At 45.6% G+C, this 26,792-nt stretch overlaps 1 long non-coding RNA gene across 1 annotated transcript in view; it reads left to right on the top strand.

Moving 5' to 3' along the window:
- LOC140076038 (uncharacterized) overlaps positions 1 to 14,197 on the top strand; it is a 79,187-nt gene extending 64,990 nt beyond the window's left edge. Inside the window, exons 3-4 of the long non-coding RNA XR_011849503.1 lie at positions 6,722 to 6,807; positions 13,536 to 14,197. This is a non-coding gene — a long non-coding RNA (uncharacterized lncRNA). The remainder of the gene's footprint in view (positions 1 to 6,721; positions 6,808 to 13,535) is intronic.
- Positions 14,198 to 26,792: the final 12,595 nt, after the last annotated feature.

The following is a 26,792-nucleotide window of genomic DNA, read 5'->3' as shown; positions in this document are numbered from 1 at the left end:
TAACATTAACAGATATTAAGTGGCTCCTCACTACAACTTACAATGGCAGGAACAACGTAACTGACAGCACCATATGGGAACAGGAACAAAGAGTGTCCATGTATGGAGCGCTCCTTGCTTTGGCAATGCCATTGTACTTGGGAGCCATATGGTACATCTCAAGTAATGATAAGCACTCTCTTCCATGTGACTGCTCAGAAATCCTGCCTAGAAGTGGAGTGAATTCTCCGACTGAAGTGATGTTCTTTGGATAGACGAGAGAGCCCTTCAAGAATTCAGTGAGAAGATGAATCGCTGTAGAAGACAAGATGTTCAGCAAACTCACTCCGGAGTGATGTACTCCAGAAAGTCAATGGCCCTCGCACCATCTTAGAGCTGTCGCGAAATGTCTCCTTCAGGTGTCTTCTATCTTCTATCTCCCATGAGCTACAGTCAGGAAAATAAGTATTTGACTGACGATTTCAAGTTTTCCCGCCAGCAAAGGATGGAGAGGTCTGTCATTTTTATCGTAGGCACATTACAACCGTGAAAGACATAATCTAAAAGACAAATATTGCACTAAATAATTTGTCACTGGTGTACCCGAGGCCCACATCCTGGGTCGCGGGCACACCCGTGCTTCACTCTGGTCCCCAGCTCCCCTGCGGCTACCAGCTCCCCCCCCCCCCCCCGGTATTTCCTTACCTCTCCATGCTCCTAAATTTTGATCCCCAATTTAGCAGTCAAAATACACTGATCAAGATCACATTACTTCATCCTGGTCCAAAAACTTTGTGACTTTGAGGGAACTTCCCTAAGTCGTTGATGCCCCACACTGTCTGCTCAATACTAAACAAAGAACTTGAGATTGTGTTGGCTTTGTGTAGTGTTCCTTCTTCCAAATTATTCCCTCTTCCCTGCAGGAGTGTAGATCCCCTTTAATTGAACTCTAAATAGGAAGATCCATGTGTTCTATGAATTGCTTGTCTGGATTAGATTATAAAATGTGTTTCGCGTGATGGGATTGTGGCGCATCGGCGCTGGCATGCACGCGACGGAAATCGGGGGGCATGGCCGAACGAAAACCCGACGGATTCGGAAAAACCGCCGCATTTTAAAAAAAAAATCTGTTGCGAAGCTTGCACTTACCTTCACTCAGCCCGACTCGGTGAACTCCAGCGCATTCCAATGCTTTTCAGCGCAGCAGCGCCACCTGGTGGACTGCGGAGGAACTACCTTAATGAATCCCGGCCAGACCCGAATCCAGTGCAGAGAACGCGCCGCTGGATCGCGAATGGACCGGGTAAGTAAAACTGCCCCCATGAGTCAACTCATCTCTATTTAAAAGACAACATCCAACATTTGATAAAATTAAATTTCTTTTAATTGAAACTCAAGACAGATTTAGTATGCCCTGAAGAATGACAAGGGTTACATTGGGTCATGGATTTTTTAACTTTATAGTCGTTGGTCATCAAGTAAGCCAAGGAGACTTTAAGAAGTTTCCCAACGATGTATGCAGATCACCAAGACCTTGCTCTTCATTAGCAATGCCAGATCATCTTGAAAAAGAAAGTGGGATTTGTCCAAGAAATAGTCATGGGTTGGGGAGACTGTGGGTTTAGAGTAAGATATGGTAAAAAATGGAGTGAGGAGTCTTCATCTAAGGAGCAGACCTACGGATCCCGCTCGCCGACACTCGAAGATTTAAGGGGCCAGTGCACCGCTAATTGGTACTGGCCATTTCCAGGAATTTTATAAAAGCCGGCCACTTCCTGCATTCCCCGCTGGATCTTTGTGCTTCATGCCTCAGAGAAAGCTTTGTTACCTTGTGCTTCCTGCTGATTTCCTGTTGTGACCCCAGTTCCGTTCCCGATTTTGACTCCGTGCTGCCTGCTTTGACCTCTTGCCTGTCCCTGACCACGATTCTGCCTGACGAGTTTGTACCATGCCTTGGCCACCACCGCAGGCAAAGTCGCGCCCTGGTGGTACCCTGCCGCAGCAAGTCCGTCCCACATTGCGGGCTCTGGTGAAAACCAGGTGCCACTTAAACTCCGGTCCCAGGTGTCGGCTTATGTCATCGCTCACGGTGGTACCAACCAGCAAGAATTCTGTCTCTCTCAGACCTCTGAGGTTACGTCCACACATTGCAGTTAAAAACGGAAATCAATATCAGTTTTGATGTGGTTTTAGTTGCAGTTTTGTTAATTTAACCTATTCAGTTCATGTCTGTCACTTGTTAAAATAACAAACTGCACCTCAAACCCCCTCAAAACTGATATCGATGCAGTTTCAACTGCAACGTGTGGACGCCCCCTCACTTTTGCTTTAAGAAGCTCCTCCTACTCTGCCCTTATTTCCTGTACTAATTGCATCTGTTTGATCTTGTCACCTGTATAAAAGACATCTGTCCACACAATAAATCACACTACAACCTCTGCACCAAGGACAAGAGCAGAGAGCTGTCTAAGGACACCAGGGACTAAATTGCAAAAGACTGGGATAGGCAGCAGCTTGGTGAGAAGACAACTGTGGGCGCAATTATTAGAAAATAGAAGAAGTACATGGCATTGGCACTGTTGAGGTTGGACCTCAGTGCTTTTTTAACATTATTACTAACTCACTTCTTCTTCTCTCTGAGCATTATTAACCCCTTCCTATAGTATGTCCCATAATAGTACATCCGTGCGGGAAGGCGCTATATGTCCTGCTTCTGGCACCACCTCATGAACGGAGTCGGCAGCTGTCAGGTGTCAGCAGTATGGAAACTTTGACAATTTTTGGACAAAATATTCAGTTGGGGTCCAGATAGAATCTGTCCAAACTGATTGTTGTTCCTGTATACCCCCTTAAGACCAAATAACATTGCTGCCTGCCATATGTGTAAAATTGATTAAATAGAATGAATAATCCCATTTCTCACTTTTGCATGGACAGTATCTGCACATTTGTAGGAATGAATGCAAACATTTTCAAAAATCATCACCATGGGTAAAGAAATTTTTTTTTACTTTATTGAAAAGTATAGTAGTGTTACTGTGCAACCAAATGTGCAGAACAACCAACTATATATGAACAGCTAGATGAATGGCCAATCCTGTACTAGGGGTGCATGAGCCATAATGTGAGTTGAGCCTTTCTCCTCAGGCGGCACCACCTGCAGCAAGATTGGGGTGGGGCAGCATCAGGGGGTGTAGTTATCTGATTCAAAGCAGGATCTTCTGCTTAAAAATATTGTTTCTTTACACCTGATATACCCAATATGGGTATGAGACACTTCATGGAGAACTCACTTAGTAAAATAAATAACCTGATATATTTCTATTGGATGGGACAGAGAGGGCGCCGTTTTATAGTTCGCCTCAGGCAGTGGAGAGTTTAGGCTCACCCCAGTCAGTAGGGCAGCAATGCTGAAGCAAGAGCCGCTTATCACCCTAATAGGGCACATGGGAATATGGCCACCAGCTTGGAATATGCCCGGATTGGGCAGCGCATAGACCCGTTAGCGTTATACATTCCTCCAGTTACTATGCCTGATGACAGCGAGAGCAGATGGTAATTCTCCTTCCTCTTTCCTTGATAGTGGAGAAGTGACTGCTCGTTCTGCTTACCCAGGCATGGAAAGTGAAGTTGAAGCAGTTTAGCCTGCCCTTATCTGCACCGAGCCTCTGATTGGAAATCCCAGCTACTTCCACGCGGCAGACCGGCTCGCATTGTCCCACTTGCTGGTGACACCTTTGCATTTTGCTTCTGTGCTTTTTTTTTTAATGAGTGACACAGAAAAGCCGCGCACTTTATAAATATTCATTCAGATATGCCCCATCTACCTCGCCTCCTTTAGATGAATTTTTAACAAGCTTCTTAATCTATTGCTCTTTGACAGAAAAGCAATATCATTTCTCAACAATTTCGCTTTCCGTCTGCTTTCTCCCACGGTGAAGTTTTCAGAACAGAAAAAAAATTGGGAAAAAAAACCCGAAGCAGTCTTTGTTACACTGTGACGGTATGACACGAGCGGCGCCCCACCCGTCTGGCTCGTCTAGGTGCCGAAGACAAGATAACGTAGAGGAGGAGATTCTATCTTTTTTGGAGGTCTCGAAGCGGCGGGGCGTGTTTTTTTGAAGTATATTTTTTGTACGTCTCGTCAGATCCTCCGTCTGGGTGCCATATTATTGTAAGCTCGCAGCGTTCCCCCTATATGAAATATATTCTTCTATCAAGGCGAATAATGAAATGATATTACCTGCCGTGCCGGCGCAGCTGTCTGCCGGGGACACCTTCCGCAATTCATTTAATATTCTCGGAATAAGGAGTGGCGGAATCCGTCCTCAAAAACCCACAACATGTCAAGGGAGAAGAGAACATAATATCACAGAATAGTAAACTAGAATAGACAGCTGGCGCGGCTCCAGTCGCTGTATAATACTCCGGTACAGCGCTATCATAATCAGAGAGGAAATTGAATAGAATATGGAGCAACAAAACAACTGGAATCTGCCAACCGATGATCGTTCATTTTGTCAGGATTTGACCTGAGAACTTTTGTTGTTCCCTTAAGATCTAGGGCAGGTGAATGTACCATACAATGACTTTTAGACCAGTTCGGAGATGTACAGCGATATAATACGATGGTAGCGTTACCCTCTAAAGGTTTCCATTCCTCTGCCGTCCCCAGATCTACTTGATAACAGTTATTCCCCATGCAACTTATCTCTCCTCCAAAAGAAAGAAAGTTGTAACTTGTAGCATTTCTGTAAGTAAATGTCCGACCCATAAAAATGCCTTGAAACATGACCGGTAGAAAAAAAATCCTTTGTGAATCTATGGTTGATAACAAAAATCTACAGTTTTCTTTGCTCCATTAAATTCATTTCTTCACCAATAGGATAAAAACTGGAGGTAGTTTCTACGTAAGTAAACGTCCAACCACTTGTAAATGTTTAAAGTATGAGGAAAAGTCAATGAGCAGCACGGTGGCTCAGTGGGTAGCACTACAGCCTTGCAGCGCTGTGTCTTGGGTTCAAGTCCCACCCAGGTCAACATCTGCAAAGAGTTTGCATGTTCTCTCCGTGATTGCATGGGTTTCCTCCCACACTCCAAAAACATTCTGGTAGGTTTTTTAGATTGTGAGCCCCATGGGGACAGGGACTGATTGGGTCTGTGCAGCGCTACATTTTACCGTGGCTTAGCAGAGTTTTTCTCCCCTCCGTGCAAGTTGTTCATTCCATTTACCCCCTTGATTAAGTAGTAAATAACCAACCCCTTTAAGATACCTAAAACCTGATGATTCACATCCTCTAAGAATCTATGGTTAAAGCTATAAAACAGTTTTCTTCTCTCAATGCAACTTGTTTTTGCACCAAAAAGAGTCCTCTGAGGATCCACAGTTAAATTGGGATAAAAATTAGCTATTTTTGGGTAAATTTTCCAGCTGATCTGCATAGGAAATTTCTCTCCCATTCCTGTCTCATTATCAAGACCGGTAACAAGACTGGTAGAGGAGAAATCTTCTGTCAATTCATAGTTAAATTCAATTTGAAAATGTTCGAGCTGCAAATTCATAGATTTTTCCTTCTCTCCGAGCCACTGTTGTCTTCTCCAAAAGGAGGAAAATAATCTCACATAGTAGTATCACAATGGGGCCCATTTACTAAGGGTCCGTCGGACGCATTTTCGTCTGGTTTCCCAACGGTTTCGGTTTTGCTCCGAATTGCCCCGGGATTTTGGCGCACACGATAGGATTGCGTCGGCGTCGGCTTGCACGCGACAGAAATGGAGGGGCGGGCCGTTGGACAACCCGATGGATTTGGACAAAATGCAGAATTTAAAAACGCAATTGTGTTGCAAGCTCAGCACTCACATGCACCAGGAAGAAGAAGGTGAACTCCGGCGGACCTTGGCGGGGAAGCGACAGATGCATGAACTCGGGCGCACGATCTTCATGAATCGCGTCGGACCCGAATCCTCGTCGGTAAGTAAATCTGCCACAATGAGTCAGTTTCTCAGGATGTTAATGTCCGTCCCTTAAAAGAGACAAAGTCTATTAATGACCTTTTCATAGGATAGGTCAGTAAGTAGGGACAGTTTAGGGTGCAACATAAGGAAAACTGTATCCTACAGATAGAAAGCCAAAACACAGAAGTGTCTGTAGTGTGGAACCCCAAAGATTCTGGCAGGCAATTCCCTTCCATATGATGGCAACACGCCAGATCTAATATTTTAGCAAAAGTAAATATTTAAAGGACATCAGATTGCCTGATGGTAGATGTTTATTGCTCACTTCCCCGTCCAGTGCTCAGTTTTAAAAATTAGAGTTTTAAAAATATGCTAATCAGCTGCAGAGCTCTACGAGGCTCCACCCAAACAGGCCGCACCCCCTAGGGCCCGCTTTGAGAGCCGGTGATGTCACCAGCTCTCTCTGAAATCTCACAAATGCATGAGATTTCCTTTCCTTGCACTGCCAACAGAGGAAAGATTTCCAGAGAGCCGGGGAAGGTGTAAGCTAGACAAGCGCTGGCATTCACAGGAAGGTCTTTTACAAGCATTTAGAGTATAAGAGAAATCTCTATAAATTTCATTAAGAAACTACTAAGTGCCCTTAAGAAAATAAAGGTTAATGTTCCTTTGAAAGGGTCATAAATGGATCTAACTCTTCCATTCAAATGGAAAAGACAATGACTGAGTATATGTAGTTATCTCCTTTACATCACTAACTAAAACATCTCATAAATGTCTCCTTCAGTTCTATGAAATGATCTAAACTGCAAAAGACCCAGAACATCTGAAGCCAGCAATGAACATAGAAGATTGATGTATAGTCTAGTATGGGTGAGACTTTTGTTAGGCATACCTGTTACCATACTTAACTTTTTTTTTAGCAGTGCTTGATTTTATTTTCATCCATAGCCCTCCACTCCAAATGTCTCTCCTTTTCTTTCATAATGTCTCTCCTCATTTTTGTTTTCTCTTTACTTCTCCTTTTAATGCTGCTCTTACTGTCTTTACTTTTCTGCTCTTATTGACTCTCCTCTGCTCCTCTTAATGTCTCTCCTCTGCTGCTCTTAATGTTTCTTCTATGCTCCCCCTTAATGTTTCTCCTCTGCTCCTCTTAATTTCTCCTCTGCTCCCCTTAATGTCTCTCCTCTGCTCCCCTTAATGTTTCTCCTCTGCTCCCCTTAATGTCTCTCCTCTGCTGCCCTTTGTGTCTCTCCTCTGCTGCTCTTAATGTTTCTACTTTGCTCCTTTTAGTGTCTCTCCTCTGCTCCTCTTATTGTCTCTCCTCTGCTGCTCTTGGTGCCTCTCCTCTGCTCCTCTTATTGTCTCTCCTCTGCTCCTCTTAGTGTCTCTCCTCTGCTGCCCTTAATGGATCTCCTCTGCTGCCCTTAATGTCTCTCCTCTGCTCCTCTTAGTGTCTCTCCTCTGCTGCCCTTAATGTCTCTCCTCTGCTCCTCTAGGTGTCTCTCATCTGCTCCTCTTGGTGTCTCTCCTCTGCTACTCTTGGTGTCTCTCTTCTGCTGCTCTTGGTGTCTCTCCTCTGCTCCTCTTGGTGTCTCTCCTCTGCTCCTCTTATTGTCTCTCCTCTGCTCCTCTTAGTGTCTCTCCTCTGCTGCCCTTAATGGATCTCCTCTGCTGCTCTTAATGTCTCTCCTCTGCTGCTCTTAATGTCTCTCCTCTGCTCCTCTTGGTGTCTCTCCTCTGCTGCTCTTGGTGTCTCTCTTCTGCTGCTCTTGGTTTCTCTCCTCTGCTCCTCTTGGTGTCTCTCCTCTGCTCCTCTTATTGTCTCTCCTCTGCTGCCCTTAATGGATCTCCTCTGCTGCTCTTAATGTCTCTCCTCTGCTGCTCTTAATGTCTCTCCTCTGCTCCTCTTGGTGTCTCTCCTCTGCTCCTCTTGGTGTCTCTCCTCTGCTGCTCTTGGTGTCTCTCTTCTGCTGCTCTTGGTTTCTCTCCTCTGCTCCTCTTGGTGTCTCTCCTCTGCTCCTCTTATCGTCTCTCCTCTGCTCCTCTTAGTTTCTCTCCTCTGCTGCTCTTGGTGTCTCTCTTCTGCTGCTCTTGGTTTCTCTCCTCTGCTCCTCTTATTGTCTCTCCTCTGCTCCTCTTGGTGTCTCTCCTCTGCTTCTCTTGGTGTCTCTCTTCTGCTGCTCTTGGTGTCTCTCCTCTGCTCCTCTTGGTGCCTCTCCTCTGCTCCTCTTATTGTCTCTCCTCTGCTCCTCTTAGTGTCTCTCCTCTGCTGCCCTTAATGGATCTCCGCTGCTGCTCTTAATGTCTCTCCTCTGCTGCTCTTAATGTCTCTCCTCTGCTCCTCTTGGTGTCTCTCCTCTGCTGCTCTTGGTGTCTCTCTTCTGCTGCTCTTGGTTTCTCTCCTCTGCTCCTCTTGGTGTCTCTCCTCTGCTCCTCTTATTGTCTCTCCTCTGCTCCTCTTAGTGTCTCTCCTCTGCTGCCCTTAATGGATCTCCTCTGCTGCTCTTAATGTCTCTCCTCTGCTGCTCTTAATGTCTCTCCTCTGCTCCTCTTGGTGTCTCTCCTCTGCTCCTCTTGGTGTCTCTCCTCTGCTGCTCTTGGTGTCTCTCTTCTGCTGCTCTTGGTTTCTCTCCTCTGCTCCTCTTGGTGTCTCTCCTCTGCTCCTCTTATTGTCTCTCCTCTGCTCCTCTTAGTTTCTCTCCTCTGCTGCTCTTGGTGTCTCTCTTCTGCTGCTCTTGGTTTCTCTCCTCTGCTCCTCTTGGTGTCTCTCCTCTGCTCCTCTTATTGTCTCTCCTCTGCTCCTCTTAGTGTCTCTCCTCTGCTGCTCTTGGTGTCTCTCCTCTGTTCCTCTTAGTGCCTCTCCTCTGCTGCTCTTAATGTTTCTACTTTGCTCCTTTTAGTGTCTCTCCTCTGCTTTATGTTTCTCCCTTGTTATTCTCGTTGTCTCTCATCTGTTCTTCCTTATGCCTCTCCTTTTTTCTCTTAATAGAGAATCCGAACAACTAAGTTCCCAGTAGCCTCCTCTCCTCTTCTGCTCTTGGTGTATCTCCTCTGCTGCTCTTGGTGTCTCTCCTCTGCTCCTCTTATTGTCTCTCCTCTGCTCCTCTTAGTATCTCTCCTCTGCTCCTCTTGGTGTCTCTCCTCTGCTCCTCTTATTGTCTCTCCTCTGCTCCTCTTAGTGTCTCTCCTCTGCTGCTCTTGGTGTCTCTCCTCTGTTTCTCTTGGTGTCTCTCCTCTGCTCCTCTTGGTGGATCTCCTCTGCTCCTCTTGGTGTCTCTCCTCTGCTCCTCTTGGTGTCTCTCCTCTGCTCCTCTTATTGTCTCTCCTCTGCTCCTCTTAGTGTCTCTCCTCTGCTCCTCTTGGTGTCTCTCCTCTGCTGCTATTGGTGCCTCTCCTCTGCTCCTCTTATTGTCTCTCCTCTGCTCCTCTTGGTGGATCTCCTCTGCTGCTCTTGGTGGATCTCCTCTGCTGCTCTTGGTGGATCTCCTCTGCTCCTCTTGGTGTCTCTCCTCTGCTCCTCTTATTGTCTCTCCTCTGCTCCTCTTAGTGTCTCTCCTCTGCTGCTCTTGGTGCCTCTCCTCTGTTTCTCTTGGTGTCTCTCCTCTGCTCCTCTTGGTGTCTCTCCTCTGCTGCTATTGGTGCCTCTCCTCTGCTCCTCTTATTGTCTCTCCTCTGCTCCTCTTGGTGGATCTCCTCTGCTCCTCTTGGTGTCTCTCCTCTGCTCCTCTTATTGTCTCTCCTCTGCTCCTCTTAGTGTCTCTCCTCTGCTGCTCTTGGTGGATCTCCTCTGCTGGCTGCTCTTGGTGTCTCTCCTCTGCTCCTCTTGGTGTCTCTCTTCTGCTCCATTTATTGTCTCTCCTCTGCTCCTCTTAGTGTCTCTCCTCTGCTGCTCTTGGTGTCTCTCATCTGTTGCTCTTGGTATCTCTCCTCTGCTCCTCTTGGTGTCTCTCCTCTGCTGCTCTTGGTGCCTCTCCTCTGCTCCTCTTATTGTCTCTCCTCTGCTCCTCTTAGTGTCTCTCCTATGCTCCTCTTGGTGTCTCTCCTCTGCTGCTCTTGGTGTCTCTCCTCTGCTCCTCTTGGTGTCTCTACTCTGCTTCTCTTGGTGCCTCTCCTCTACTCCTCTTAGTGTCTCTCCTCTGCTCCTCTTGGTGTCTCTCATCTGTTGCTCTTGGTGGATCTCCTCTGCTCCTCTTGGTGTCTCTCCTCTGCTCCTCTTGGTGTCTCTCCTCTGCTCCTCTTATTGTCTCTCCTCTGCTCCTCTTAGTGTCTCTCCTCTGCTGCTCTTGGTGTCTCTCCTCTGCTCATCTTATTGTCTCTCCTCTGCTCCTCTTAGTGTCTCTCCTCTGCTACTCTTAATGTCTCTCCTCTGCTCCTCTTGGTGTATTTCCTCTGCTGCTCTTGGTGTCTCTCCTCTGCTCCTCTTATTGTCTCTCCTCTGCTCCTCTTAGTGTCTCTCCTCTGCTGCTCTTGGTGGATCTCCTCTGCTGCTCTTGGTGGATCTCCTCTGCTCCTCTTGGTGTCTCTCCTCTGCTCCTCTTGGTGTCTCTCCTCTGCTCCTCTTATTGTCTCTCCTCTGCTCCTCTTAGTATCTCTCCTCTGCTCCTCTTGGTGTCTCTCCTCTGCTCCTCTTGGTGTCTCTCCTCTGCTTCTCTTGGTGCCTCTCCTCTGCTCCTCTTATTGTCTCTCCTCTGCTCCTCTTAGTGTCTCTCCTCTGCTGCTCTTGGTGTCTCTCATCTGTTGCTCTTGGTGGATCTCCTCTGCTGCTCTCGGTGGATCTCCTCTGCTCCTCTTGGTGTCTCTCCTCTGCTCCTCTTATTGTCTCTCCTCTGCTCCTCTTAGTGTCTCTCCTCTGCTGCTCTTGGTGTCTCTCCTCTGCTCCTCTTAGTGTCTCTCCTCTGCTACTCGTAATGTCTCTCCTCTGCTCCTCTTAGTGTGTCTCCTCTGCTGCTCTTGGTGTCTCTCCTCTGCTCCTCTTATTGTCTCTCCTCTGCTCCTCTTAGAGTCTCTCCTCTGCTGCTCTTGGTGGATCTCCTCTGCTGCTCTTGGTGGATCTCCTCTGCTCCTCTTGGTGTCTCTCCTCTGCTCCTCTTGGTGTCTCTCCTCTGCTCCTCTTGGTGTCTCTCCTCTGCTCCTCTTATTGTCTCTCCTCTGCTCCTCTTAGTATCTATCCTCTGCTCCTCTTGGTGTCTCTCCTCTGCTTCTCTTGGTGCCTCTCCTCTGCTCCTCTTATTGTCTCTACTCTGCTCCTCTTAGTGTCTCTCCTCTGCTCCTCTTGGTGTATCTCATCTGTTGCTCTTGGTGGATCTCCTCTGCTGCTCTCAGTGGATCTCCTCTGCTGCTCTTGGTGTCTCTCCTCTGCTCCTCTTATTGTCTCTCCTCTGCTCCTCTTAGTGTCTCTCCTCTTCTGCTCTTGGTGGATCTCCTCTGCTGCTCTTGGTGTCTCTCCTCTGCTCCTCTTGGTGTCCCTCCTCTGCTCCTCTTATTGTCTCTCCTCTGCTCCTCTTAGTATCTCTCCTCTGCTCCTCTTGGTGTCTCTCCTCTTCTCCTCTTGGTGTCTCTCCTCTGCTTCTCTTGGTGCCTCTCCTCTGCTCCTCTTATTGTCTCTCCTCTGCTCCTCTTAGTGTCTCTCCTCTGCTCCTCTTGGTGTCTCTCATCTGTTGCTCTTGGTGGATCTCCTCTGCTGCTCTCGGTGTCTCTCCTCTGCTCCTCTTGGTGTCTCTCCTCTGCTGCTATTGGTGCCTCTCCTCTGCTGCTATTGGTGCCTCTCCTTTGCTCCTTTTATTGTCTCTCCTCTGCTCCTCTTGGTGGATCTCTTCTGCTGCTCTTGGTGGATCTCCTCTTCTCCTCTTCGTGTCTCTCCTCTGCTCCTCTTATTGTCTCTCCTCTGCTCCTCTTAGTGTCTCTCCTCTGCTGCTCTTGGTGGATCTCCTCTGCTGCTCTTGGTGTCTCTCCTCTGCTGCTCTTGGTGTCTCTCCTCTGCTCCTCTTGGTTTCTCTCTTCTGCTCCTTTTATTGTCTCTCCTCTGCTCCTCTTAGTGTCTCTCCTCTGCTGCTCTTGGTGTCTCTCCTCTGTTGCTCTTGGTGTCTCTCCTCTGCTCCTCTTGGTGTCTCTCCTCTGCTGCTCTTGGTGCATCTCCTCTGCTCCTCTTATTGTCTCTCCTCTGCTCCTCTTAGTGTCTCTCCTATGCTCCTCTTGGTGTCTCTCCTCTGCTGCTCTTGGTGTCTCTCCTCTGCTCCTCTTGGTGTCTCTCCTCGGCTGCTCTTATTGTCTCTCCTCTGCTCCTCTTGGTGTCTCTCCTCTGCTGCTCTTGGTGCCTCTCCTCTGCTCCTCTTATTGTCTCTCCTCTGCTCTTCTTATTGTCTCTCCTCTGCTCCTCTTGGTGTCTCTCCTCTGTTGCTCTGGGTGTCTCTTCCTCTGCTGCTCTCGGTGGATCTCCTCTGCTCCTCTTGGTGTCTCTCCTCTGCTCCTCTTATTGTCTCTCCTTTGCTCCTCTTAGTGTCTCTCCTCTGCTGCTCTTGGTGTCTCTCCTCTGCTCCTCTTATTGTCTCTCCTCTGCTACTCTTAATGTCTCTCCTCTGCTCCTCTTAGTGTCTCTCCTCTGCTGCTCTTGGTGTCTCTCCTCTGCTCCTCTTATTGTCTCTCCTCTGCTCCTCTTAGTGTCTCTCCTCTGCTACTCTTAATGTCTCTCCTCTGCTCCTCTTAGTGTCTCTCCTCTGCTGCTCTTGGTGTCTCTCCTCTGCTCCTCTTATTGTCTCTCCTCTGCTCCTCTTAGTGTCTCTTCTCTGCTTCTCTTGGTGGATCTCCTCTGCTGCTCTTGGTGGATCTCCTCTGCTCCTCTTGGTGTCCCTCCTCTGCTCCTCTTATTGTCTCTCCTCTGCTCCTCTTAGTGTCTCTTCTCTGCTTCTCTTGGTGGATCTCCTCTGCTGCTCTTGGTGGATCTCCTCTGCTCCTCTTGGTGTCTCTCCTCTGCTCCTCTTATTGTCTCTCCTCTGCTCCTCTTAGTGTCTCTCCTCTGCTGCTCTTGGTGGATCTCCTCTGCTGATCTTGGTGGGTCTCCTCTGCTCCTCTTATTGTCTAACCTCTGCTCCTCTTAGTGTCTCTCCTCTGCTGCTCTTGGTGTCTCTCCTCTGCTGCTCTTGGTGTCTCTTCCTCTGCTGCTCTTGGTGTCTCTCCTCTGCTGCTCTTGGTGTCTCTCCTCTGCTCCTCTTATTGTCTAACCTCTGCTCCTCTTAGTGTCTCTCCTCTGTTTCTCTTGGTGTCTCTCCTTTGCTGGTCTTGGTGTCTCTCCTCTGCTCCTCTTAGTGTCTCTCCTCTGCTGCTCTTGGTGTCTCTCCTCTGCTCCTCTTAGTGTCTCTCCTCTGCTGCTCTTGGTGTCTCTCCTCTGCTGCTCTTGGTGTCTCTCCTCTGCTGCTCTTGGTGTCTCTCCTCTGCTGCTCTTGGTGTTTCTCCTCTGTTGCTCTTAATGGATCTCCTCTGCTGCTCTTAATGTTTCTACTGTGCTCCTTTTAGTGTCTCTCCTCTGCTTTATGTCTCTCCCTTGCTCTTCTTTTTGTCTCTCATCTGTTCTTCCTAATGCCTCTCCTTTGTTCTCTTAATAGAGAATCCGAACAACTAAGATCCCAGTAGCCAAGACCAAGCGGGAAGCCTATGCCCCAGTTCCTAAATGTGTTTTATGACCTGCAGATGTTTCTAACATCCAAAAATGGCTGTGAAATGGGTGTAGTAAAGACTAGAGGGCTGAAATTGGTGGGAATAACATAAATAAAATAATCAAAAAATAAAAAACTGCAGTCAAATGTCCAAATTGGCCATCACAGGCATACCTACAGAGGACATCTTGTGATTTCTTAATGTTTGTTTCTGTTTTTCCTGAACTTGGACCTTGATCCCGAAATGCAGCACTTTGGGTCTTTGGGTCCATGGGTGCCAAACCCGCCAATCACTACTCCTGAGGTAACAACCTTGTGGTTCCTCACACTGAAGACCAAGGTCGAAACCAGAAGACCACTTAGTCAATGCCCTCAGGAGTGGTCCTATACCAAATCAGTCTAGACTTTCAATGGGAATCTATGTTTTACATGGAGTGGATATTCCCTCATTTACATTTGAAATGCGTGTCATGTTTTAGGGCAAGATTCTATGTTAGGTTATAGTTTTCCTCTCAAGGAAAGTGGCAACTCAAACTATTACTCATGAAATATTAGTTTTGTAAAAAAAAGACCCTATGCATTGTTATGTGACCCCCTACCTGCATCTTTCTTCGTCCTTCCATGTTCTCCACAAGAAGCACTTTCTTGTTTATCATCTTAATAAAATTGTGTAAATTTTCCTAAAATGTCACAGTTTTCCCTCTTCTATCCGGGGAGGATCAGCGTCTGCATAGTAAACACAGAAGGGATGCCAGCTCCACCTGTATAATGCCACATTCCTCCAGGACATGCTGAGTGAACACATTAAATAATTATGATTCTGCATCCCCGTCCTGTCACCCAGCTGCTCGTTGCCGGCTCATTGGCCACCAGGAGGATCTGTAAACTGTGGGAAGCCCTGAGGAGTTATTTGGAAGGAAAGTGCGCACATTCCTGGGATGCCCAGAGCTGGCGGCTTAGCCAGAGCATTTAATTACAACAAATGATGCCGATGACAAGGGATGATGCTTCTCTAGAGCTTACAGTTAGAGATCCCAGCATGGAACGAAACACGGACTGTGCCAATGTATAACACAAAGGCGAAACGCTAAGCTTCACTGCGAGAAACCCGGCTACAGCACACGGCGGCTGCTCCTATGCACCGGCATTGGCAACGTATCGCAACACAGTCTTAGTTTAATTCTTGTCAAAGTTTTTGCTCCACTTATTTTACATTTTGAGCCAATGGAGATTGTGTAATGTTTGTATTATGCGTTATCTGCCTAATATGTCATTTTAAAGAACACGGAACAGGAATATAGCTCAGGTAATGGGAATAATGGCAGGTGGGAAGACCTGAACTGTTCTTCCGGAGATGGTCATGTGGTCTTACACTGGTGCTTGAGATAAGGAATCTTAGAATGTAAAGGAACACCTTGTGGTAAGTGTTTGACACATTTGGGCAAATTTACGAAGGGCCGCTGCACCAGTTTTCTGTCGGACTTTCCACGTTCTTTCATGTGCAAACTGCTTGCACAGGTATTAAAGACACATATGTGGCTCAATCAATATCATAGAGGAACGTACGGGCATGGCTAATAAGCCGGACAAGTCTTCACCATATGGCAGATAGGATAGAGGGATTGGAAGCCGCCAACATGCACTTAGGTTGTGCCAACTTCATAGAACCAACATAAAGGCATAATCAAGATAAGAAGGGCAAGATGGTGAACAAAATCTACTCTATTGGTATGAAGCAAACATATGGGGGTACACAGAGCCGCAAAGCTTTCTCAAGGCAGTGATGGCGCGTGTGCGCCGCCGGATATAGCGGCATTGGCACACCTTGCCATGGTTACAACTAACATTGCTAAAACACGCCCGCTTTCAGCTCTTCAGCTCCCGTGGCCTTACATTCAGCCAAATATATCTAACACATAAAGGATGCTTCACATCACACAACCCAATAAATTGAGGGAACGATCCCCTCCTTCTGGGATACAGTCCGCCTTTTCTATACCCACAAATCTTAACACATCTACAGTACATCTCCATTATGATGCTGTCTAACGTGTTCAATCAAACAGGGACAACCGTTTTCCGTAGTGATAGACCTGCTATGTTCCCTAAAATGGGTAAACAAGTTTCTGATCGTTTTTCCAATGTATTATCTTTCACAAGGACAGAATACAACATACAGACAAAGGTGCTGGATCTACATGTTATATGTTATAGGCAATAACTGACTGAGTTACCCCACTGAAATTGATGGCTTTTGCTTGACTGTTAAATCTACACTAATGACACGTTCCACATTTATAATTCCCCTTGGGAGTCTCTCTCTGGAGCCACGTATCACAGTGGGACCGGGGGGGGTTTAGGTTTGGGAGAATATCTATTATGGGCCAAACAGTGCTGTAGGGTAGTAGATCCCCTAAATTATATTATCGGTCTAGAAACAGTAAGATCTGCAAGTTGCTGATCCTGTCTCAAGATGTGCCAATTCTTATTGATTGCCGTCCCGAAAGCCATCTCATGAAGGAAAAGGCAAAATACTTATCCTTCCATTCTTTGTTCTTAGCTCTCAACAGATTATTCTGTGATATTGTTGCAACCCTAATTAGGGTAAAGGATAACCCTGATTTTAAGGTCAACCTGGACTTATGGTCCTCCGCTTGTGCATGGAATCGTGCCTCTTCCCTATTAAGCCTTCTCATCCGTAAGAACTGGCTAGATGGTAAGCTTTCTTCTGTGTGACTGGGATGGAAGCTTGTAGAATGGAGGAGTTCGTGGCTGTGGGCTTTCTAAAAGCCAAAGTACATAATCCGCCTTCTATTTCTTCAACCTTTACATCCAAGAACTCAAGTTCCCTACAAAGATAGCAAGTATATCGCATATTCATCTCATTAATGTGATTAAGGTAAGCAACAAAATCTAAGAAAGTGGGTTTGGAATCAACCCAGACAATAAATATGTTGTCCACAAATCTGTGGAACACCTTCACGTATGTGGCGTATGGGTTGTCCAGGTAGAATACATAACCGCCCTCAAAACAGACCAAAAAGATGTTAGCAAGGGAACACGCAACGGGAGTACTCATGGTGGTACTGGTCTTATGGACAAACCACCTGCCATCAAAAGTGAAGGAATTGTTAGAAATTGGAGCCCCTCACATACAAAGTCATTGTACATGGCTGTGTCAATGTCTTGGCTGTGCTTATTATCCCTGTGAGTCTATACAGTTGTTTACAGAACAGTTTCACTGTAAATACATTGATTCAGAAATCTTCTACACAGAATAATAAGGTACAAGATATCTCCTCTTCTCTATCAGTACCTGCATCCCAGACTTCAGAATGTCTCTCTCTTCACCAAAAGCTGTGTCATATACTTATCTGCCGTCTCCCTGCTCCCCCCGCCTCTGCTCTCCAGGCACTTTCAACAGAGCATGGAGCTGTTAATCCTCAGCATTCACAAATCACAGACTATACACATCATGTAACAGTTTCACTGCTGGTTTCTATTACTTATTACATGATCAGTGCTCCTCCATGTAATGAAAGCTGACAAGCCACTATATAGATCCTGTATCCAGTGGATTTAATTGAAGCAAGCTTACTGAATGTACTGCTAAATTACTTGATGAGAGATTAATTAAATAGGAGAACACAAGGCATTATGGGAACGGAGAGCATTCTAAATTAGACTCAGCTTCAGGGCAAAGACAAGAAGAGGTTAGTCTCCACCTACTTTACTGCTGCTGGTTAAGATTTCTTACACATAGCTTAGAAAAGAAAATGCCATAACTCTGAAAAGAAAGGGGCGCGTAGCACAATATGGGCATCGTTTTGTTTGTTGTTACAGGGACAATCACAAATGACAACTTTGTCAAAGTCACTATGAAATCAAAGTTACACTTAAAAATTGACAAAGTTGTTAAAAGAATTTGTCCTTTCTCAAGTCTCTCCCTGGGGTTGAACCTTTACTCTTAGGACTGGAGGATAGTTTGAATACTATGGTAACATCTCCAAGGTATGTATAACAATACCATTCAATATTCTGCTGATTGATTTAGGTTTTTGTTATTTGTTTCAAAGATTTTTATATGATAATAGTAAAGAACAACATAACATTACACATTCACTATTGTACAACAGATTTACACTGTATAACACTGCACATGCCACCAAAGACTTCAAGGTCTTCCATATGACATCTCCAATGGGATGGAATTTAATAGTTGTTGTTCTTCTTTGTCCGTTAAGTGGATGCTCTGAGGTCAAAAAAATGTTGACCATTGTCTAAGATGTCCTTCAATTCAGAGCTTCGAGGCTGTTCACATAGAAATAATAATAACACAATAATTATAATGTAAGTCCATCAGCTTTGAGAGCAAATGTCATGGACGTAAAAAGACCTAGACTTTATGTCTATTGTGGGTCTTGTTGTTGAATTCACCAGACGGTACAAAAGCAAACAGACTGTTGTGTGTCACCTTCCATTACATCAATTGTGGAAAAGCATTTCAGCTTTGCGTCGTCTAGGGGGATAGACCAGTATGGGTGAGATTCTCCCCTGTCCGATCAGATGACATGGTGTATCAATCCTCACACCCCCAAACACAATGTGAAGGCGTTTAGTACTAACCAAAGACGGTAGAATAACATTTGTTTAAATTGTCAAGGAAAATTAACTTTTTTTTTCATCTCGGAAGTAGAATTTGAAGGAGCGGATGGACAGAGCTGAGGGACTGAGCATATTCCATTCCCTTCTCATTTAATTCGCAGAATACGTTGGGGTATGAGCGTTTTGTCAGCTGTTTTCAGAAGTGTTGGTGTAGCAATACGTATGCTGACAAGAAGCTGTCAGGAAGCAAGGGATGCATCAAATATTTACAGGCTACACAAATATATCAACAAAGCGTCTCTCATAGCATTAACAAAAAGCGCCATCCTAAAAAACGTAAATCAAGAACGTCTAGTGTCACAAAAACACACAAATTTTGGAGACACAGTTATTTAGAGATACTGGGGGTCATGTACTCACCCGGTCCTGCTGCGATCCAGCGGCGCGTTCTCCGACGAGGATTCGGGTCTTCCGACAATTCACTAAGGTCGTGCGCCCAATGTCCACCAGGTGTCGCTGCTGCGCTGAGGTCCGTCGGAGTTCACGAACCTATTCCCGGTGCATGTGAGTGATTGATTTTGCCACACACTTCGTTTTTTATATCCCACGGTTTTTCTGAAGCCGTCGGGTTGTTCGATGGCCACGCCTCGCGTGAAAGCCGGCGCCGATGTGCCACAATCCGATCGCGTGCGCCTAAACCCCAGGGCAATTTGGTGCAAATTGGAGAAATACGGGAAACCAGATGAAAATGCGCGATTCGGACCCTTAGTAAATGACCCCCACTGAGTACTTAATACAGAGTAACAGAGTAACATAATACAGTTCCTGGTTAAAGCCATGTATGAACATTTACAGAAAGTTCTGACTCTTCCCCCTCCCCAAAAAAAATTATCACAAAAAAGCAACCATAATCTAATCAGGTAGAGGTCATGGTAAAGAGAAGGACATTGATGAGTACACAAATTTGGGGGTTTGTGATGCAGTGGGGTATCCATTCTTATACATGACCCTTGAACCTTTCTTTCACCTCTGACACCCCACTATCACTAGATGCCATTATTTCATTACAGGATTACCAAGACCACATCTTCCTCAAGCTCTATGTGAGGCTTCGACAACTCTATGTTGGATCCCCTTCCTCGAATAATATCACTATAGGAACTTTTTGGTGGTTGAGTTCAAGGCCACAACTTTATATAGGGCTTTTCCAGGAGTTGTGGCAAACCTAAAGCAGACCAGGGTGAGTTTTTTTGGTTGTTATATTACTCTGATACACGAGGTCTTCTGTGCTTCCTCCCTGCAGAGGAAGTGATGTGGTTCAAGAAGATGATCCCTCAAAACTTCTGTCCAGGCACATGTTCCAGAGAGGAGTAGGACCACTTATGACTATTTGTGCTTAATGTAGACAATGGGGCTCATTTACTAAGGTCAGTGGACCGCGATTCCATCGGGTATCCCGAACATCTCCATTTTGCGCTGAATTGCCCCGGGATTTTGATGCACGCGATCGGATTGTGTCGCATCGGCGCCAGATCTCAGTGCGGAAGCGACACATGCAGGAAATTGGATGCATGATCTTAGTGAATTGCGGCAGACCCGAATCCTCGTCGGACAACGCACTGTAGGGATTGCGACAGGACGGGGTAAGTAAATCTCCCCTATTATTTTTGTGTGTGGGGGATTTGGGTTTAAAACGTATAACTTTACACGCCATGTGTTTACATGCCAGTTGAGCGAGCAATATATCATGTTTTAGAAAGAGCTAGAATGTGTCCATCACTCTGAACGCTCCTCCTTTACCATACCGTCTTAATGTGGAGCATTTATGGAAGTTAGATGCCTTTGAAAATATGGAAGACAAATAAGGAAAGTAGTATAAATCCAGTTAGTGAACACAGAGAGCTAATTCATGTTGACAAGTCCATTTTAGGCATCAGAGTGCCGGCGTCTACTCACAATTCTTCACTTTGTGAAGAAAATGTCATCTCAAGTGCCGGGGAATTTGCTTCTTTTCATTTGCTAAAATCATTTATGCAATATTTATTGGTGGAGTCTGACAGAACTCAAGGGGAATGATGGAAAATAGAGAAGGCAAATATTTTGTGGGTTGCTTTTTTATGCACGAGATACAAGGCAACGTGGAATAATATCAAGAGGAGGTGAGCGAAAATTTCAGTTGGGTAAAAATATGTTCAATACGGTGTGTCCAGGGATGAGATCAAAAGTCCACCTGAGGTCAGCAGGTTCATGTACGAACAATAGGGTGTATCTATAAGGACTTCTGCGCAAATGCTAGTTGGGGCATGGAGGGCCGTATTGAGGGGGCGCAGCTGGCCAGAGGGTGGGCAAGACTTGTGGGAAGTGGGCCTGTGCCGGGCGTTCCTCTCCCTGTGTCTGCTCACTTGCTTCAGCCAATGAATTTCTTGTGTAAAAAATTAGACAATGCACCAGCCCCGCTGTGCTATCATCAGTTCATGCGCTGGTGTATGATAAATAACCCCCAATATCACAATCCAATGTGATTGTTAGATGACTCTATATCAGTGATGGCAAACCTTTTAGAGACCGAGTGCCCAAACTACTACCAAAACCCACTTATTTACCCTGATGTGCCAGTGTGCCATTTTAAGCAATAACTTACTGCTACCTGTTCTTTCACTTGTTTAATTGTATCGGCCGCCTGAGGCAACCACTGCAGTTGAAACAAGGTGGGCAAATTCAGACTATCATTGTAGCTTCTCTCTAGGCTCTCTTTGTTTAGAAAGAATGATGGGTCCAGCATGAGGACCTCCAAAGATAATGCAGTTCTTTCAACACCTTCTCACTTTTCAAGCAGATCCAAACAGTCAATGAAGTGTCGCTGTAAAATAGTGCTGTGCGCAGCATCTCACAAGTTGCCTAGGACTGCAGGAAGATTTAATGGATTTGTTCCTGTTTGGTGAACTCTGTCCTGGGCTTATGGCCTGAGTGCCCACAGAAATGGCTCTGAGTGCCACCTCTGGCACCAGTGCCATAGGTTCGCCATCACTGCTCTATATTATCACTACCAGTCCAGATTATGCAGGTTTACAGCCCAAGGCAAGTTACCGCTACAGTGAGGCTGGAGGAGAAACATGGAAGCATTGTATCTCCCAACAAGATGAGTGAATTTCCTGAAATTCGGTAAATAAATTAGGTCGGAATGGAAACTATTGAAAGTTCTGCTGTTATGACCTTCTAAGGTCCTTTCAAGTTTTTTTGAAAGGCTTTCTCTGTAAATATGTGCAGGCAGTCCCCGGGTTCCATACAAGATAGGGTCCATAGGTTTGTTGAATTTGGATGTAAGTCGAAACTGTATATTTTATAATTGTAGTTCCAGACAAATTTTTTTTTGCCCCAGTTTCAAAAAAATTTGCTGTAATTGGATCAAGGATTATCAATAAATCTTCATTACAGACACCTTACAGCTGATCATTGCAGCCTGGGACTATAGTAACATCCAGAGACTTCACCAGAGATCACATTGGGCAGAAAGGTCCGTCTCTAACTAGTGGTCGTCTGTAAGTCGGGTGTCCTTAAGTAGGGGACCGCCTATATAGTATTATGATACAACCACAGGGTCCCACACCATGTACACAAGAAAGGCCGAATGGAGAATTCTTGATGCATGTGGACTACAATGACACATGTGGACACTGCAATATAACTCCAACCATGGCTCACAGGATGAACCAATGCTGGAAGTTGGTATCTAAAGAGGGACTTCAGGTAGATAAATCTCCAATGACCTATTCCCTAGATTCATTGCTAAAACCAGTGAAACCCATCTATGCTGTCCAAGAATGTCAGATCTCCCAGGTGGGGGAACTAGAGCCTAAGTGGAGGGCTCAGAGATGTTGATGGATGGCTACAAGCTGAAGTTCTCTGGGTGCAGGAGGACCACAAGGATGACGTACTTTTGCTTAGTGCTACAAATTGGATGTTTTTGGGTTGTTCCCTAAGCAGATTATGGGTTTTGCTTAAATACCCATAACTTCCCACAGTAAAAACCGGTTATTTTATGATGAAGGATTAAAACAGCCTTCAAAATCTGACATGTAGGTCATCAGGAGGAAGAAGACATCCTCACAGCGAATGGAATAATTTCATTAAGATGGTAGACGTTTCCTGGGAGTCTACCACCGGATCAATATGAATAAGAGAAGCAATCCATTATTCAATCTCCTCATGCATTTTATTCTTAACATTACTGCGCCGACTTATGAGCAATGGGAGTTTTGCAATATTTACAGAGAAGCATAAAAGAGAAGAAAAAAATCTTGTAGAAGTTGATTCACATTTTAGAATTCACTTTCAAAATATAATTAATTTTATGGAAAGTTACTGAGGGCAGAATAACCAACGCTGGTCCTGGGTAGTGTCACTGTAACCTACCGAGGGGTGCCATGTTGGGCAGATGACAGCATGACCCCATGAAATGTATGGTGCTAGGCAGGGTGATGGTTTTAGGAGTAGTGATAAGTAGTTACCACCCATAACTTTCCAAAAAAGAAAATATGTAAAACTCCAACTCAGGTTTACCTGACAGGTTTCGTGCAGTCCTTTGGTCGCCTACACTTTTCAGTAGACTTCCACAGTATAAACTAGTACACTTCCCCATCACCTTGTGGTCACCTCATATTCTGCTCCCTCACAGTTTGCCCACCCATCATCCCCTTCCATTGTGGCCCTATAAAGTGTGCACTCATCTGCCCCGCATATTGTAGTCCCCTAAAATTCTGACACCCTCACAGTTTGCCCCCATCACAGTGTGCATCCATCACCTGCTCACATTGTGCCCCCTCATATTGTGGCCCCTTCACAGTTTGCCCTCAATCTCCCCTCATATTGTAGCATCTCATAATGTTCCCCAGGACCCCCTTCTCTCATTGTGGTGCCCTAATATTCTGGCCCCTCACATTCTGCACCTTTTGTCCTCACATTGGGGGCTTATTTACTAGGGTCGCAGATCACACATTCGGCGGACTGTTTGCAGTTTTGGGATTTGCGCAGCTTTGACAATAGCTCTGGGATAGTGTCGCACGCTTTCATGTGACGGACAATCCGACTGATTCGGACTGAGCGCAGGATTTCATTGTGTCGCAAGACCAAGCACTTACATGCAACAGGAAGAAGAAGGTGAACTCTGTCGGACCTGAGCGGGGAAGCGACACATGCAGGATATCGGGCGCACGATCTTAGTGAATAGGACAATGCACTTTCTGGGAACTCTGCAGACCGGGTAAGTAAATGTGCCCCATTGTGTTACTGAATCTCCTTCTTACATTGTGGCCCCCTCATATTCCAACCCCCTTACAGGTTTCCCTCAATCTCCCCTTTAAATTGCAGCGCCCTTATATTTTTGCTAGTGATGAGTAGACCCGTTACGTTTCTGCTTGCAGAGAATGTGGTGTTAATTGTTAAAATGTTAAATGTTGGGGGCACATTTACTAAGGCCCTTGTGCCAGTTTTCTGTCAGGCTTTTCACGTTCTTTTGAGTGGAAATTGGTTGCACTGGTATTTAAGAAGTGTCTGCACCACAATTGTGTTGCAACCCCTATTGGGCATCTGCACTAGTCTTCATGCAACACAAATTAGGAGGCATACCGGTGCTCAGTCAGACCGTGTGCCAGATTTAGCATGCAAAGTCCAGCCAAGACTGACCTGAGACCCACAATCCACCATCCTTCTAACTTACTCCATGACACGTCTACGTTTAGGCTACCCTGCTGTTTATCTATGAATCCCATAGAAATTAATGGATCAAAGAACTACTTTCTGCACTCTATTCACATCTGTGGAACCTCTAAAAACCTGAAGTCCCACAACTACGGAACTAGTCATGAGGACTTGAAGTCCCCCATCACTGTAAATGGGGATAATGTTTTTAATGACGCAACCCTTGGAGTGGAAGGATTGGTTGATTTTTAGGTTCTTTCCGTTGAGATAACAGAAGATCCTCCCCTGCCCAAGACCTGTGTCTAGTTCTACATTGTAAAATATTGGAACCTATGTAAAGATTGATGGTTATTTATTACATCTCCTGCTAAATAACAGCAAAACAGGTCAGACGGAAGATCTTTTCACATTGCAACCGGCGTCCTGCAATAAATAGCCTCTATTATATACTAATAACATTATGTCTTTCAGTCTCCTACTCGCTGCAGATTGTCGAGCCATTACCAATTAAAGAAGTCAATCCACCCACCGGCAGCTTCTAGTGCTGCGGCTTTTATAAAAGACAGTACTCCTTCCACATGTATCACTAAATATTATAATCAGCCAAATGACAGCTGTTCTGCTTTTCTACGCTAGATCCTGGTTAATTTTAGAAAAGAACAGGACAAGGTTTGAGTTATTTAGAGAGCGTGTATCATCTGATGGAAACGCTAGCAACCCGTCACTGCGTTAAACGCAGAGTGATCCGGGACTACGTGATGCTGGCAATTACCGTAGATTATATGTAGAAGGACGTGTCCCCGTCTTTCTCACTCTTGATCCAATCCAGATGGAACATCTGCTCAGTGTCTGGAAGAAGCCAGGTCCGGCACAAGATCTCTCAAGAGGACACAACATGTTGCCGGAATACTTGGTAATTTACATTTGTTGTGCACTTGATATTGGATAAAAAAACTATGGTTATCCCATAAAAAACATTTTGGATAGGTGATAAATAGGAGATCTCTGGGAATCCCATCGATCACTTGGAGAGGGATCATTAGAGCTTTGGTCATTGCACCGCTTCCCCCCATGAAATTTATTGTGGACCTTTCACCACCTCCAGTTGCCAATCCACAGTTGGAATTTTTTCTGTAACCCCCACCATTCCCAAGCTGTTAGTGTTGTTAGTTTAATAAACCCTTTATGCTAATTAGACTTTAATTGATAAGCAAACTCCAAAGCTAATGACACTGATTACTTGGGAATGGTGAGGGCAAGGAAAATAACGTCAACTGAGTAAGAAACGGTGGAGGATTGCAATCAGAGATCCAAAAAGATGGTGGAGTTAATGAAGGGTTCTTTTTAAAACCCGGAGAATTCTATCCCCCTGCAATAGGTGAATACATTTTTTACAACTCTTTATATTATAGGTATCTTAGGGGATCTTAAGTCTTTGACCTTTGACGGGTACCTTGGCTAGAACTTGGCTTGACCCTGACCATTTACTCCAACAATGGGGCTCATTTACTAAGAGTCCGTGGGACCGCAATTCCATCGGGTTTCCCGAATATTTCCACTGTGCGCCGAATTGCCCCGCTTTTTTGGCACACGCTATCGGATTGTGGCGCCGGCTTGCACGCAACAAAAATTGGGGGGCATGGCATCGGACAACCCGACGGATTCGGACACATTGCAGAATTTAATATAGGAATTGTGTAGCAAGATCAAGCACTCACATGCACCAGGAAGAAGAAGGTGAACTCCGGCAGACCTCGGCGCAGAAGCAACGGATGCAGGAACTTGGGCGCATGGGCTTTGTGAATCGGGGCAGACCTGAATCCACGTCGGACAACGCACCACGGGATTGCGACAGGACCGGGTAAGTAAATCTGCCCCAATGTCTCTTGACCATCTTCCACCATCAACGGGACAACCATGAGAGGCAGTAGCCTTGTGACCCCATCAGAGTGAAGTCCAGATACATGGTATACTGGGTAAAAACCAAAGGTGTCACAAGTTTAACGCCCAAAACTAAACCAGTGGGTCCACAACTTGCTGCCCATTACACCGATGAGTTTCGTTCCCACAAAATATGGAATAATGTATAATTAGATGCTATACTAAGCACTCACAGCCCAGCTCATGGCCATTAATGAGTCACATCCATCCAGAAACTTATCCACTGGGGCTCAGCTCACTAATAAAACAACACTTGTGTAGCAGGTGTTATAAGACTGCCGAATATATTAATATTTCTGACATGAAAGTAGCAAAATACAAACACAAAAGGGTCTGACTGGCGAGTAAAATGAGAAACATCATTACAATAGCTGTCAAATCCTCAGAAATACAGCAACAGATGTTGTCTCCGAAAATTAAGGGAGGCAAAGAGAAGAAATCTTACTTTCTGATGAATGTCAGCAGCAGCTGCTGTTCTGAGCAGCTCTAGATTTTCTAAACCTAGTGTGAACTCAGACGTAACTGTCAGAGACACTCAGTATACATGAGATGTGCAGGTAGAGACTCAGGGCCCATAAATAAGAGGTTTACCCACAAAAATAACATATTCCATACACATACCAGATAGGGAATAAGTTTCTGGTAGGTGTAGAATCACTGATCATGAGAATGGGTCTCGGATTGCGAATGAAGCATTGGTTGCGCCGTTTGGTTTTATGAGACTGTTCCACGTGTCTAAGCCTTTCTCAAGTGGTCTTGTGGAGATAAATGGGAAGATGTTTGCCCATGTGACCGCTGCTTCATTTGGAACGGGTAATATAAGACCCCCCACCCTCATGATAGCTGGGGGTCCCAGTGACTGGACACTATGGGGCAGATTTACTTACCTGGTCCTGTCGCGATCCCTGAGGTACGTTCTCTGATGAGGATGAAGTCCGGCGCGATTCTTCAAGATCGCGCGCC

The sequence above is a fragment of the Engystomops pustulosus genome, chromosome 8 (assembly GCF_040894005.1).
Source record: "Engystomops pustulosus chromosome 8, aEngPut4.maternal, whole genome shotgun sequence".
NCBI lineage: Eukaryota > Metazoa > Chordata > Amphibia > Anura > Leptodactylidae > Engystomops > Engystomops pustulosus.
Note: the sequence above shows the minus strand (reverse complement) of the source record. Positions and strands in the feature narration are given on the sequence as shown.